Source organism: Nothobranchius furzeri, chromosome 2 (assembly GCF_043380555.1).
Source record: "Nothobranchius furzeri strain GRZ-AD chromosome 2, NfurGRZ-RIMD1, whole genome shotgun sequence".
Lineage (NCBI taxonomy): Eukaryota > Metazoa > Chordata > Actinopteri > Cyprinodontiformes > Nothobranchiidae > Nothobranchius > Nothobranchius furzeri.
The window spans coordinates 56,531,415-56,544,216 of record NC_091742.1 but is presented as its reverse complement, the minus strand read 5'-3'; the positions used below and the strand labels follow the sequence as shown (position 1 = coordinate 56,544,216).

The following is a 12,802-nucleotide window of genomic DNA, read 5'->3' as shown; positions in this document are numbered from 1 at the left end:
GGTAGGCCTCACTGAGGAGAAAACTTTATCAATAGTCTCAACTTCAACCAAGACAAAACTGTCCAGTGTTTCCTCAGGTAGACACACACTCTCAGATTGATCGGGAGCAGCATGACATTGGGTGGAAAAAATGTTACGTCTGATGGTGTCTACCTTCCCTCTGAAGTGGGCTGCAAACTCCTCACAGAGAGAGTCCGAGGGGGTTTTCTGGAGAGAACTAAATTCACGACCCAAAATATTTGTGACTGTAGAAAACAGAATTTTGGGATTATTTTTGTGTTCCGAGATGATTTTAGAAAAGTAATTATTTCTGGAATTTCTAACAGCTTTGTTGTATGATTTTAATAATTCCTTGTATATTTGTTTATTAATTGTGTTCTCATATTTCCTCCATTTTCTCTCCGCCGCCCTGCAAGATCTTTTCAACATTTTCAAGTTTTCATTGCTCCAAGGGGAAGCCGGTTTTGGCTGTAGCTTTTTAATCTTAGGTGGAGCGAGCAAATCCAGAGTAGATTTAAGTCTGCTGTTAAAATCATTGAAGATAAAATCACAGGGGGCATTTAAATTAATAGGAGGGATCTTTTTAAAAGTTTCCAGAAAACCAGCAGCCACTTCAGGGGTTAGAGTTGTGCAGAATTGATAAAAACTCGGAAAATTCCTGTATAAAAAGTGCACTGTGCCTCGGAGGCCTATAAAGAGTAACACACAAAATCTGAAGATCGCTGAAAATGGCTGCACAATATTCGAATGTGGTGTAGTTATCAAATAAAACATGTTTTGCGGAAAGTGTAGATGAGCTTATAAAAGCAGTTCCGCCTCCCTTTTTTCCGTTTCTTATTGAATAAGTAAAATTAAAGTTTGGTGGGGAGGCCTCTGTGAGAACAGCAGGAGCATCTGAACTCAGCCATGTTTCTGTCAAAAATACACATTTAAGATGATTATCTAAAACTTTCAGCAGTTACGTATTAAACTCAGCTCCAGGACATCCTAGTTCCTAAGGATTTCCATCGTCATCATTAAGAAGTTCAGACTGGCCAGCTGGACTTCCTACTTTGAGCTGAAATCTGTCAAGCTGGAGATTTTCCGTCGTTTTTACCAACGAGACGACGGTCCTTCAAAATAAGAGTGAACTTGTTGACGCCTGCCGCTTCACCTGAGTCGACCCTTCAGACGGGCGTTGTTTGCTGTGATCGCTGTTTCAACCAGCTCCAGTATCGCTGAAGGTCAGACACCTGGCAATTCCTGATCTAACACGGGAGGCTCTTACTGGGTACGTAAATATGGCAAATGGCGGCTCATGTCATCAGCTTCTGAAGCCTCGTGGTAGCCTAGTCAAAACAACCAGATGCGCTACTCAGCCTAGAGATTCTGAACAAAACACACACACACACACCAAACCGAACCATCTACATCCATATGCATCCATCATTGAGATAGTCCTGGTAGATTGTAAGAATTTATAATTATAGAAATTAAAGATTGTTAAACGATCCCAACTTTCTCTCTTTCTTGTCCCTCAGTCAATACAAAGTGTTGAAGTAAACTCCCTGATGATAAAAACAACCACTTCTGATTGATTATTTAGATTTGTATAAATATACAAAATCAGGTAATTAAATTATCTAATTACAGTATATAAATATACAAACTTCAAATCACAACATTATGGCAAGCTTAGCCTGATATCTGCACAGTTTATTACACTTTGTGCCGATTTTTGAGACATTTTTGGGATTTTTGTTCAGTGTGAGTTCAGGTGAGAGGAAAAAGCGAGCCTTTTCCTCCATTCAGCTTAGAGCGCTTTTATCTTGAAGGGGGGTGCACATTCCTCACCCTCCCAAGGAGGCGCTGTTTCATCAAAACACCCTGAAGCTGACGTAGCATCGGCGGCCATCTTGGGGCCTACATGTGAAGGTATATTTTCCTGTCTTGATACGTTGAAAACTGTCTGTTTTATTGTTGTAGCTGTGTTTGTGACACTGTGTGAACATCTTCAGTAGAATCGGAGATTCTACTCCCCGTAGGGACTCACTCCCTTCGGCGAGGCTACTGATCAGAGCCTGGTTATTTTCCGGTAACCGCGCTAGCATAATAGTTAGCATACCTCGCTAATATTATCAGCTTTAAGCCGTGGTTAGAGACCGCAGACCACGTCTGTACACCAGAGTGCAGTCGCTAAGTCCCAAATTACCTCGTCGCTGGAGACGTTTGGTTGATCGGGCAATTTTTGCGCTGGTAGCTCCAGCCAATAGCTAGCATTAGCCGAAGAGCTAACTAGCAACCTCGGTTTAGCCTCGCGTGCGCGACCCGATACGTGTCTAAGCCGTTCCGACGCAGCGAATCTGCGTCCTAAATTCCGCTGACCCTTCCGGTACAAAGTACAGTCGGTTCAGTTCGCGTAGATTCTAGTCTCCGATCCGGTGTGTGGCACCGCGAAATTGCTACGGGGATCAAAGCCGAGTGACGGACGACGCATGCGCGGCTATCCGCCATCTTAGGTAACCCGACACGTAGCTCGACCCGCCATCTTGGGTAGGTCAAAAGAGAATGTTATTTTTGGCATTACTAAACGATTTTGCCCAAAATATTCATTCAAAAGCCAAGCTTCCCTGTAACTAATTCTTTAATAAGTCTACAGGTAAGGTTGTTTCTGGAGAAATTAGTAAATTAAAGAACACATTACTAATTTGGACGATGAGCTCAGAGGAAACAATGCAATTTCCATCACAACTTCAGGCGGCGATGCAAAGCGCTTTCCTACCAATGATGACTGAGATGAGGAACATGATGAACATGATCTGCGCTCTTCAGAAAGACGGCGAGGACGTCAAACAGTTTATGCGTGATTTTCAGGCGACACGGGCAGCAACCCCGTGTTTAGCCGAGACGCCGCCGGATGAGACGAAGATGCTGCAGGCTGATGTTTTCACAGGTTCTGACGCGCAGAAAAAAAACAACAACACCTCAGAGGAAAGCAACAACACCTCACCGGTCGTTCCATCCGTGGCGATGTTAGGCGATGCACCCATGGACGACGACCCCGGTAGCGCTATCGCCGTGACTGACAAAGTTTTGCTAGCACCTCTGGTCGTGAGGACGGGGTCTGATAGGCCCGCAGTTGAGGTCACTATAAATCAGGGACATCGCTGTGTCGCGTTGCTGGACACAGGTGCGGACATTACGCTCGTGAGCGGGGATTTTTACAACAGCATGTACGACAAAAGGGGGGAGGGCCCCCCCCCACACACACACACACACACACACACTCATTACCGGCCTGATGATTTTCACTACTTTCGGTGGCGATCCAGGAACCGCGTCTTCGAAGACTGAGGTGAACATCTCGATAGGGGCCATGTCCTTCAAACACCCCGTGTACATCGATGAGAACATGCCCTTTCCCATGCTCATTGGGCTGGACTGTCTCCGGCGCCTGGACGCTAAAATCAGCTACAAGTCCGGGGAACTGTTTGCGCGTGTGAAAAAGCCTAAGCCGTACAATCCGCCGCCTGACAAGGACTTCCACTACTCTGTGGCAAGCCTTTCGGGGGAGGCCGTGGTTACGGGCTCACCACCACGCTCAAAGCCGCCCGGTAAGCCACCTGAAGTTTTGTCCCAGATTGAGAAGGTCATAGACCAGGCTGATGCTCTCACCAACGAGGTCGAGCGAGACAAACTACGACAACTTCTGCTAAAGTACTCGGATTTTCTTTCACTTGACTCCTTGGACTGTGGTCTGACCACTATCCATGAAGTCCGGATTCCTACAAGGCCAGATGCACCGCCGACCTTCTTGCGGCAATACAAGATTCCCCTGGCGTCCCAAGGGCGAGTCCAGGAAATCATTGACAGCCTCTTGGCTAAAGTGATCATTCGACCCTGCGACAGCACCTACTCGGCTCCGTTGTGGCCGGTACTGAAGCCTAATGGTAAGTGACGACTGACCATTGATTACCGGCAACTCAACAAACAGGTTCCCTTGTCTCGGTGGCCTATGGCACGCCTGGAGCAGGAGCTCCCACGAGTGAAAGATGCTAAGTACTTTTCCACACTGGACATTGCGTCCGGATTATGGACGATTCCCGTCCACGAATTGGACCAACACAAACTTTCCTTCTCCTTTGCCAACCGGCAGTACACCTTCACCCGGTGTCCTTTTGGTTATTCCAACTCACCTGCTGAGTTCAACATCTTCTTGAACAAAGCCTGCCCCAATGCTCGAGAGCGAGGGACCCTCATCTATGTCGACGACATTCTTGTTCGTCAGCGTACATTGGATGATCACCTGTCCGAAATGGACCATGTCATGGGTCAGCTCGCGGCGGCGGGTGCAAAGATCTCTCTCGCCAAAGGACAGTGGTGCAGGTCGCAAGTTCAGTACGTTGGCCTCCTGGTGGGACCACAGGGAGTGCAGCCTCAACTTGGCAGAATTCAGGGCATTGCCACCATCACCCCTCCGACAAACGTCTCCGAACTTCGGAGCTTCTTGGGGGTCTGCAACTACTCGCGTCAGTTCGTGGAACATTACGCTGACATAGCACGACCTCTGACTAATCTGTTGAAGAAGGATGTGGCGTTCGAGTGGGCAGAGCAGCACCAGCAGGCCATGGATGACCTGAAGGCCGCGATGTGCTCGGCTCCGTGCTTGGCGCTCCCCGACTGTGACAAGGCGTTCCACCTTGAGGTTGGTTTCTCAGCTCACTGTTTGAGTGCTGGTCTCTACCAAATTCACGACTGCGACAGGCGTGTGGTAGCCTATGCTAGTAAGCTCTTGGCTGGGCCTGAGTTGAAGTACTCAGACTGTGAAAAAGCTTTGCTTTCCACCATGTAGGCAGTTAAATACTTTGCGAACTACATTGGTGGCCAGAAAATCATCATTGAGACTCAGCACCAGCCGGTAACCTTCTTAACAGTCAGCGCATCAGAGATGGTGTGGTGACCAATTCGCAGATCGCGTCAGGGCTGCTGGCTCTTCAAAGCTTCGACATCGAGGTGCGCTATGCCCAGAACCGACGTAGCCCTCTTGGCATGGGTTTGGCTGCGTGCCAACACTGCTCGGACGACGCCATCGCGTCAGTCCCGCCAGCCAGTCCCCCTCAGACTCTTCTAAACCACCACTACTACGACCAGCACCTGAGAACTCACCTGCTTACAGCATTCTCGTTCGCACAGGCATCTCTGGAGAAGGCAGAAAAACTTATTACAATAAGAAAGCCTCCTATTCCGAACTCGAGGTGGGTGATGAGGCCTGGTACTACATTTTCGCTCCCAAAACGGGTGGCGTTAAGGGGAAGCTGGCTAAGAAACTTTTGCCCAAATGTTCGGGTCCGTACCTGATAACAGATAAGATCTCTCCGGTCGTGTATCAGATCAAGATCACCGACAAAAACAGGGCGCCCATCTACAAATGGGTACACAGGGACCATATCAAACTGCACAAGTGTTCCGCAGATTTGGCCGATGACAACAACAATCTACCGACTTCAAAAGGGGGGTGAAAAATACGTCCCGTTGGTTCCACAGATTTCTATCTCAGGTTACACCAATTTGTTTGTGAGTGTGCATGGTTGTCTTTCATGTTATACGTCACGTGCAGACTTAGGGTGTGTTGAGACGGACGTGCTGTGGGCTCCTGGAGTCAGGTAAACGGCCAGGTAACAGTAAGTGGGTTAGGCCACATAGTACTGTTGTCCAAAATTCTGTTTTTTTTTTCTCTTTCCTAATCACAATTCCTTATGGGTACATTCACATGAGGGATTACTAACTACTGATTTACATTTTAGTACTGATTTACATTTCTGTTTTTTATAGTATCTTTGAAGTTGATTTAAAGGTGATTGTTATGATTATCGAGTTGATTTACCTTACGGGCCATAACCAATTTTGCCCCTATCCTGACAGCATGTATTTCCAGTGAGGATTCACTGATACCAGTTAGGGTTCTTTCATTTTCTGCTTTTCGCACCATCCTTTGTGCATCTTACACAGAGAGGGTTGCATCCATTTCTTCACTTAATGGGTAATTTACATAAAACTTACACATAGTACAACAGGTACTCATAGAATTAGTTTTTTTTTTTATTTCTTTGATGACATGAAATGCCATTTTGTCATGTCTACATTGAAGTGCCTGCACTGGGCTCTCTCTCCTCTGCTGGGCTCGTGAGGATCCTGCTTCCTGGGGGTGGATCCGTGACTCGTCATCTGCATCGACTACTCCTGGGCGGTGCTCCGGCTCGTTGGCCTTGGACGACCGTGGTTCCGGCATGGCTGCTGGGACACCGCATTCGTTGGGATTACTGTCTACTACTGTTCCCTTTTTGTGGATTACGATAAGTACTGTTGCAAAGTTCAATTTTTATTTGGAATATTACCCTGCCAGTGAATACGAAGTTCAATTTTTTATTTGGAATATTACTGCTTTTTGTAATTATTGCCTGCTCGTGGATATACACAAGATTTGCTCTTGCTTTGCTGTTTTGCCCGTGAGGATATAAAGCTGCTGTTGCTTCAATTGTGGCTTCCCTGAGGAATAGTTAATAACCTGCTGACTTGTGTTCTTCCTGAGGAGTATGCGAGACTGTTCTTCGGCGTGGGGTTCGTGCCTCACCACAGTTGGCTGTTCCAGTGGGATCGCGTCCTGTCGGTTGTGAAGATTCTTCATAACTTGGGTTTGTTCAACGACCAAGTGGTCTCTTGCAGGACCACATTGACCTTGAAAAGGGGGGATGTGTAGCGTTAGGAAGTATAATGGTCTGCCTTAACAGCTGCCCCTTCACACAGTAACACCGCCAAGGTCGGACGCTTGGTTCAGTATGTTTACATTCCAGGAGAAGAGACAGAAGAACAGAAGAAGAACGCTTTTCATGGGTTAATCAAAGTACTTCGTTTGTGATAAGCTAATCAAAGTATTTGTTGATCATTAATAATCAGGTGGATGATCTGTGAAATAAAGATGTCATGAGTTATGTGTTTAAATGAATAAACAGGGCTGCCCAGACACACTGATATGCATTACCATGGAAACGCATGACACGTTGTTTTCAACCAATCGGAACTTTCACCTGTGGTAGGGCAGAATCTGGTTTGTTTATGAAAGTAGTCCAATCCGGTTTACTAAGATTCTCAAACAACTGGGAGATATAAAAAGAAGGCAACGCCATTTTAAGTCAGTTCCACGTTACGTCCGACTTTCAGCAGTTACGTATTAAACTCAGCTCCAGGACATCCTAGTTCCTAAGGATTTCCATCGTCATCATTAAGAAGTTCAGACTGGCCAGCTGGACTTCCTACTTTGAGCTGAAATCTGTCAAGCTGGAGATTTTCCGTCGTTTTTACCAACGAGACGACGGTCCTTCAAAATAAGAGTGAACTTGTTGACGCCTGCCGCTTCACCTGAGTCGACCCTTCAGACGGGCGTTGTTTGCTGTGATTGCTGTTTCAACCAGCTCCAGTATCGCTGAAGGTCCGAGACCTGGCAATTCCTGATCTAACACGGGAGGCTCTTACTGGGTACGTAAATACGGCAAATGGCGGCTCATGTCATCAGCTTCTGAAGCCTCGTGGTAGCCTAGTCAAAACAACCAGATTCGCTACTCAGCCTAGAGATTCTGAACAAAACACACACACACACCAAACCGAACCATCTACATCCATATGCATCCATCATTGAGATAGTCCTGGTAGATTGTAAGAATTTATAATTATAGAAATTAAAGATTGTTAAACGATCCCAACTTTCTCTCTTTCTTGTCTCTCAGTCAATACAAAGTGTTGAAGTAAACTCCCTGATGATAAAAACAACCACTTCTGATTGATTATTTAGATTTGTATAAATATACAAAATCAGGTAATTAAATAATCTAATTACAGTATATAAATATACAAACTTCAAATCACAACATGGTAAATGTGTTAAATAACAACATTTAAGAATGACAAAAGTTTTGTAACTGTTTGTTCCGTCGTCGTCGTCGTCGTCTTCCTCCGCTTATCCGGGTCCGGGTCGCGGGGGCAGCATCCCAACTAGGGAGCTCCAGGCCGTCCTCTCCCCGGCCTTGTCCACCAGCTCCTCCGGCAGGACCCCAAGGCGTTCCCGGACCAGATTGGAGATGTAACTTCTCCAACGTGTCCTGGGTCGACCCGGGGGCCTTCTGCCGGCAGGACATGCCCGAAACACCTCCCCGGGGAGGCGTCCAGGAGGCATCCTGACCAGATGCCCAAACCACCTCAACTGGCTCCTTTCGATCCGGAGGAGCAGCGGTTCTACTCCGAGTCCCTCCCGAATGTCCGAGCTCCTCACCCTATCTCTAAGGCTGAGCCCGGCCACCCTACGGAGGAAACTCATTTCGGCCGCTTGTATCCGCGATCTCGTTCTTTCGGTCATTACCCAAAGCTCATGACCATAGGTGAGGATTGGGACGTAGATCGACCGGTAAATCGAGAGCCTGGCTTTCTGGCTCAGCTCCCTCTTCCCCACGACAGATCGGCTCAGCGTCCGCATCACTGCAGACGCCGAACCAATCCGCCTGTCGATCTCCCGATCCCTCCTACCCTCACTCGTGAACAAGACCCCGAGATACTTAAACTCCTCCACTTGAGGTAGGACCTCTCCCCCGACCCGGAGGTGGCAAGCCACCCTTTTCCGGTCGAGAACCATGGTCTCAGATTTGGAGGTGCTGATCCTCATCCCAGCCGCTTCACATTCGGCCGCGAACCTACCCAGCAAGAGCTGAAGGTCAGAGCTGGATGAAGCTAGGAGGACCACATCATCCGCAAAAAGCAGAGACGAGATTCTCCTGCCACCAAACTCGACACACTCCACACCACGGCTGCGTCTAGAAATTCTGTCCATAAAAGTGATGAACAGAATCGGTGACAAAGGGCAGCCCTGGCGGAGTCCAACCCTCACTGGGAACAGGTCCGACTTACTACCGGCTATGCGGACCAAACTCACGCTCCTCTGGTAAAGGGACTGAATGGCCCTTAACAGAAAGCCACCCACCCCATACTCCTGGAGCGTCCCCCACAGGGTGCCCCTGGGGACACGGTCATAAGCCTTCTCCAAATCCACAAAGCACATGTGGATTGGTTGGGCAAACTCCCATGCCCCCTCCATCACCCTTGCAAGGGTATAGAGCTGGTCCACAGTTCCACGGCCAGGACGAAAACCACATTGCTCCTCCTCTATCTGAGATTCAACTATCGATCGGACCCTCCTCTCCAGTACCTTGGCGTAGACCTTTCCAGGGAGGCTGAGGAGTGTGATCCCCCTATAGTTGGAACACACCCTCAGGTCACCCTTCTTAAAGATGGGGACCACCACCCCGGTCTGCCACTCCCTAGGAACTGCCCCCGATGACCACGCAATGTTGTAGAGACGTGTCAACCATGACAGCCCTACAACATCCATAGCCTTGAGATACCCAGGACGAACCTCATCCGCCCCCGGGGCTCCGCCGCTGTGTAGTTGTTTGACTACCTCAGCAACTTCTGCCCCCGAGATCGGACAGTCCATCCCCAGGCCTCCCAGCTCTGGTTCCTCCTCGGAATGCGCATTGGTGGGATTGAGGAGCTCCTCAAAGTATTCCTTCCACCGTCCGACTATAGCCTCAGTTGACGTCAGCAGCTCCCCATCCCCACTGTAAACAGTGTGAGCGAGTTGCTGCCTTCCTCTCCTGAGGCGCCGGACAGTTTGCCAGAACCTCTTTGGAGCCGATCGATAGTCTTTCTCCATGGCCTCACCAAACTCCTCCCACGCCCGAGATTTTGCCTCGGCAACTGCCACTGCTGCACCCCGCTTGGCTATCCGGTACCTGTCTGCTGCCTCCGGAGACCCACAGACCAGCCACGCCCTGTAGGCCTCCTTCTTCAGCCTGACGGCTCCCCGAACCTCTGGTGTCCACCAGCGGGTACGGGGGTTGCCACCACGACTGGCACCGGCCACCTTACGACCACAGCTAGCAACAGCCGCCTCGACAATCGCAGAGTGGAACAAGGCCCACTCGGACTCAATGTCCCCCACTGCTCTCGGGACGTGGTCAAAGCTCTGCCGGAGGTGGGAGTTGAAGACCGTCTTGACAGGTTCTTCTGCCAGGCGTTCCCAGCAGACCCTCACTATGCGTTTGGGTCTGCCAGGTCTACGCGGCATGTTCCCTTGCCATCTGATCCAACTCACCACCAGGTGGTGATCAGTTGACAGCTCCGCCCCTCTCTTCACTCGGGTGTCCAAAACATACGGCCGCAGGTCAGATGATACGACTACAAAATCTATCATCGACCTGTGACCTAGGCTGCCCTGGTACCAAGTGTACCGGTGGGCATCCTTATGTTCGAACATGGTGTTCGTTATGGCCAAACTGCGGCTTGCACAGAAGTCCAATAACAAAACACCGCTCGAGTTCTGATCAGGTGGGCCGTTCCTCCCAATCACACCCCTCCAGGTCAAGCTGTCATTGCCCACGTGAGCATTGAAGTCCCCCAGCAGGACAATGGAGTCCCCTGATGGAGCACTATCTAGCACTCGTCCCAGGGACTCCAAAAAGGGTGGGTACTCTGAACTGATATTTGGCCCATAAGCACAAACAACAGTCAGGACCCGTTCCCCGACCCGAAGGCGCAAGGAAGCTACCCTCTTGTCCCCCGGGGTAAACCCCAACACACAGGCAGAGAGTCTCGGGGCTAACAAAAAGCCAACCCCAGCCCTCCGCCTCTCACCCGGAGCAACTCCAGCAAAGTAGAGTGTCCAACCCCTCTCCAGGTCTCGGGTTCCAGAGCCAATGCAATGTGTCGAGGTGAGTCCGACTATATCTAGCCGGTACCGCTCAACCTCTGCCACAAGCTCCGGCTCCTTCCCCGCCAGCGAGGTGACGTTCCATGTCCCAAAAACTAGTTTTCTTGTCCGGGGATTGGACCGCCAAGGCTCCCGCCTTGGTCTGCCACCCGATTCACATTGCACCGGACCCTTCATGTTCCTCCTGCAGGTGGTGGGTCCACAGTTGGACGAGCCCATGTATCCGGTTCGGGCTGGGCCCGGCCGGGCCCCATGGGCGAAAGCCCGGCCACCAGGCGCTCGCTCACGGGCCCCAACCCCAGGCCTGGCTCCAGGGTGGGACCCCGGTAACCCTCCGGGCCGGGTACTCCGACTCTTCGTTTTCACCGCCATGAAAGATCCTTCGAACCGTTCTTTGTCTCACCCTTCACCTAAGACCAATTTGTCATGGGAGACCCTACCAGGGGCACTAAGTGCCCCAGACAACATAGCTCCTAGGATCATTAGGGCACTCAAACTCCTCCACCACGATAAGGTGACGGTTCCAAATCAGTAAATGCATTTTGTCCTCATGGGCACCCGTAGAAGGAAATATGGCATAGCCCAGAGACTTAGACCCGCTACTATGTGTTTTAGACCTGATTTTTATGGTTATATGTTACAAAGCCGCCAATTTTTTCAACAACTGGGCAGAATTTCATTCATTTTCAACCACATTCTGATGGATACTTTCAGAGATTAACGGTTAAAAACTACACATTGTCTCTTTAAGAAGGCTACAAAATAACCAATCGATGGTGACTTGGCTTTGTTGCTGCTGGACTTGTAAGTAACATTTTTTTTGTCCTACAGTTTGGATCTTTTTACTTTGTGGATTGTTTTATTATCAGTTGGCTCATGTTAGTGTTAGCTCATTGTTAGCGTTAGCTACAGCAGACTGCAGCTGGGTTGTTGGCGAAAGTTGTATTTCCACTTTCAACCAGTAAGGAGGAGGAGAAGGAAACTATTCTGTGTTATTCTAAGATAATTTGAGTCAACTGGCAACAAAATGTACTACTTGCACATTATTTTACAATTACTGTATATGTGACCATGTGCTACATAAAATATGTGGCAAAAGTGTCACATGTACCATGTCAGCATGCGTATTATCAGTGAAGACTAGCATATTGTTTTGCAAGTTTAAGTCTCCAGTTAATCTACAGTAGGATATTAGCTTTGGCCAGGCTTGTCCAAAGTGCAGTGCAGGGACCATTTGTTGCCCTCGAAGTGATTTTGTGCAGCCCCAATTGCATTTCTAGAATGATTTGTTTTGTCACTCCAGTGGGTGGTTGATGTAGAGTGATATTTTCTAATGCTTTCTTGGACATGTTTTTTACTGTTTTGTCTACTTTGAATCTATTTGGAGGTGTGTACTTAAAAAAATCATTGTTGCATTCTTTTATATATTCAAATCACATCTTTTTGGCTTGTGCAGACTATGAATTTGATGGCAACTTGATTAAAAATAAAAGTTTTTTAAATAATTATTAGCAGTAATATCAATAATTGCAATTTTTTAAAGCATCAAATCATGATCAGACCCACCTCAAAGCACTTCAGAAAGTAAACAATTTCATTGAGTTGGGTTCATTATGCCAGTTAGTAACGTTTACTATAAGAAAACCCAACAGAATGAATGGAGTCACTGAGTGCGTTTACATGCAGCCAGAAACCTTTTTAAAACCCGAATATTCACAATAACCCGGTTCCGCACGGCCACGTAAACACCGCCAAAAACCCGGATATGCTCATAACCGGGTTTTTAAAAACCCGGTTTCTACACCTGGGGTAACCCTTTTCTAACCAGAATGTTTGGTCGTGTAAACGCATACCGGGATATCCCCATCAAAGCGTGTGTTCTGCGCATGCTCTGTTCGCAAGGAATCTTGGTCTTTTGAGTAGCAAGATGTCTTGTATGCACCAGAACACCGGAAGTAAACAACAAGTTGGGAGCAACATGGCAAGTCGCGGCACAGCACCACACTTTTG

General features: G+C 48.4%; 1 long non-coding RNA gene across 3 annotated transcripts in view; it reads left to right on the top strand.

The window, feature by feature from the left end:
- Positions 1-12,802, top strand: part of LOC139066388 (uncharacterized) — a 100,076-nt gene that overhangs the window by 71,833 nt on the left and 15,441 nt on the right. Inside the window, exon 5 of one of the 3 annotated variants that reach the window (XR_011519281.1) lies at positions 6,128-7,764. The exons of the other annotated variants lie outside the window; for them this stretch is intronic. This is a non-coding gene — a long non-coding RNA (uncharacterized lncRNA). Of the gene's footprint in view, positions 1-6,127; positions 7,765-12,802 lie in introns of those variants that run through there. 3 annotated transcript variants of the gene reach the window in all.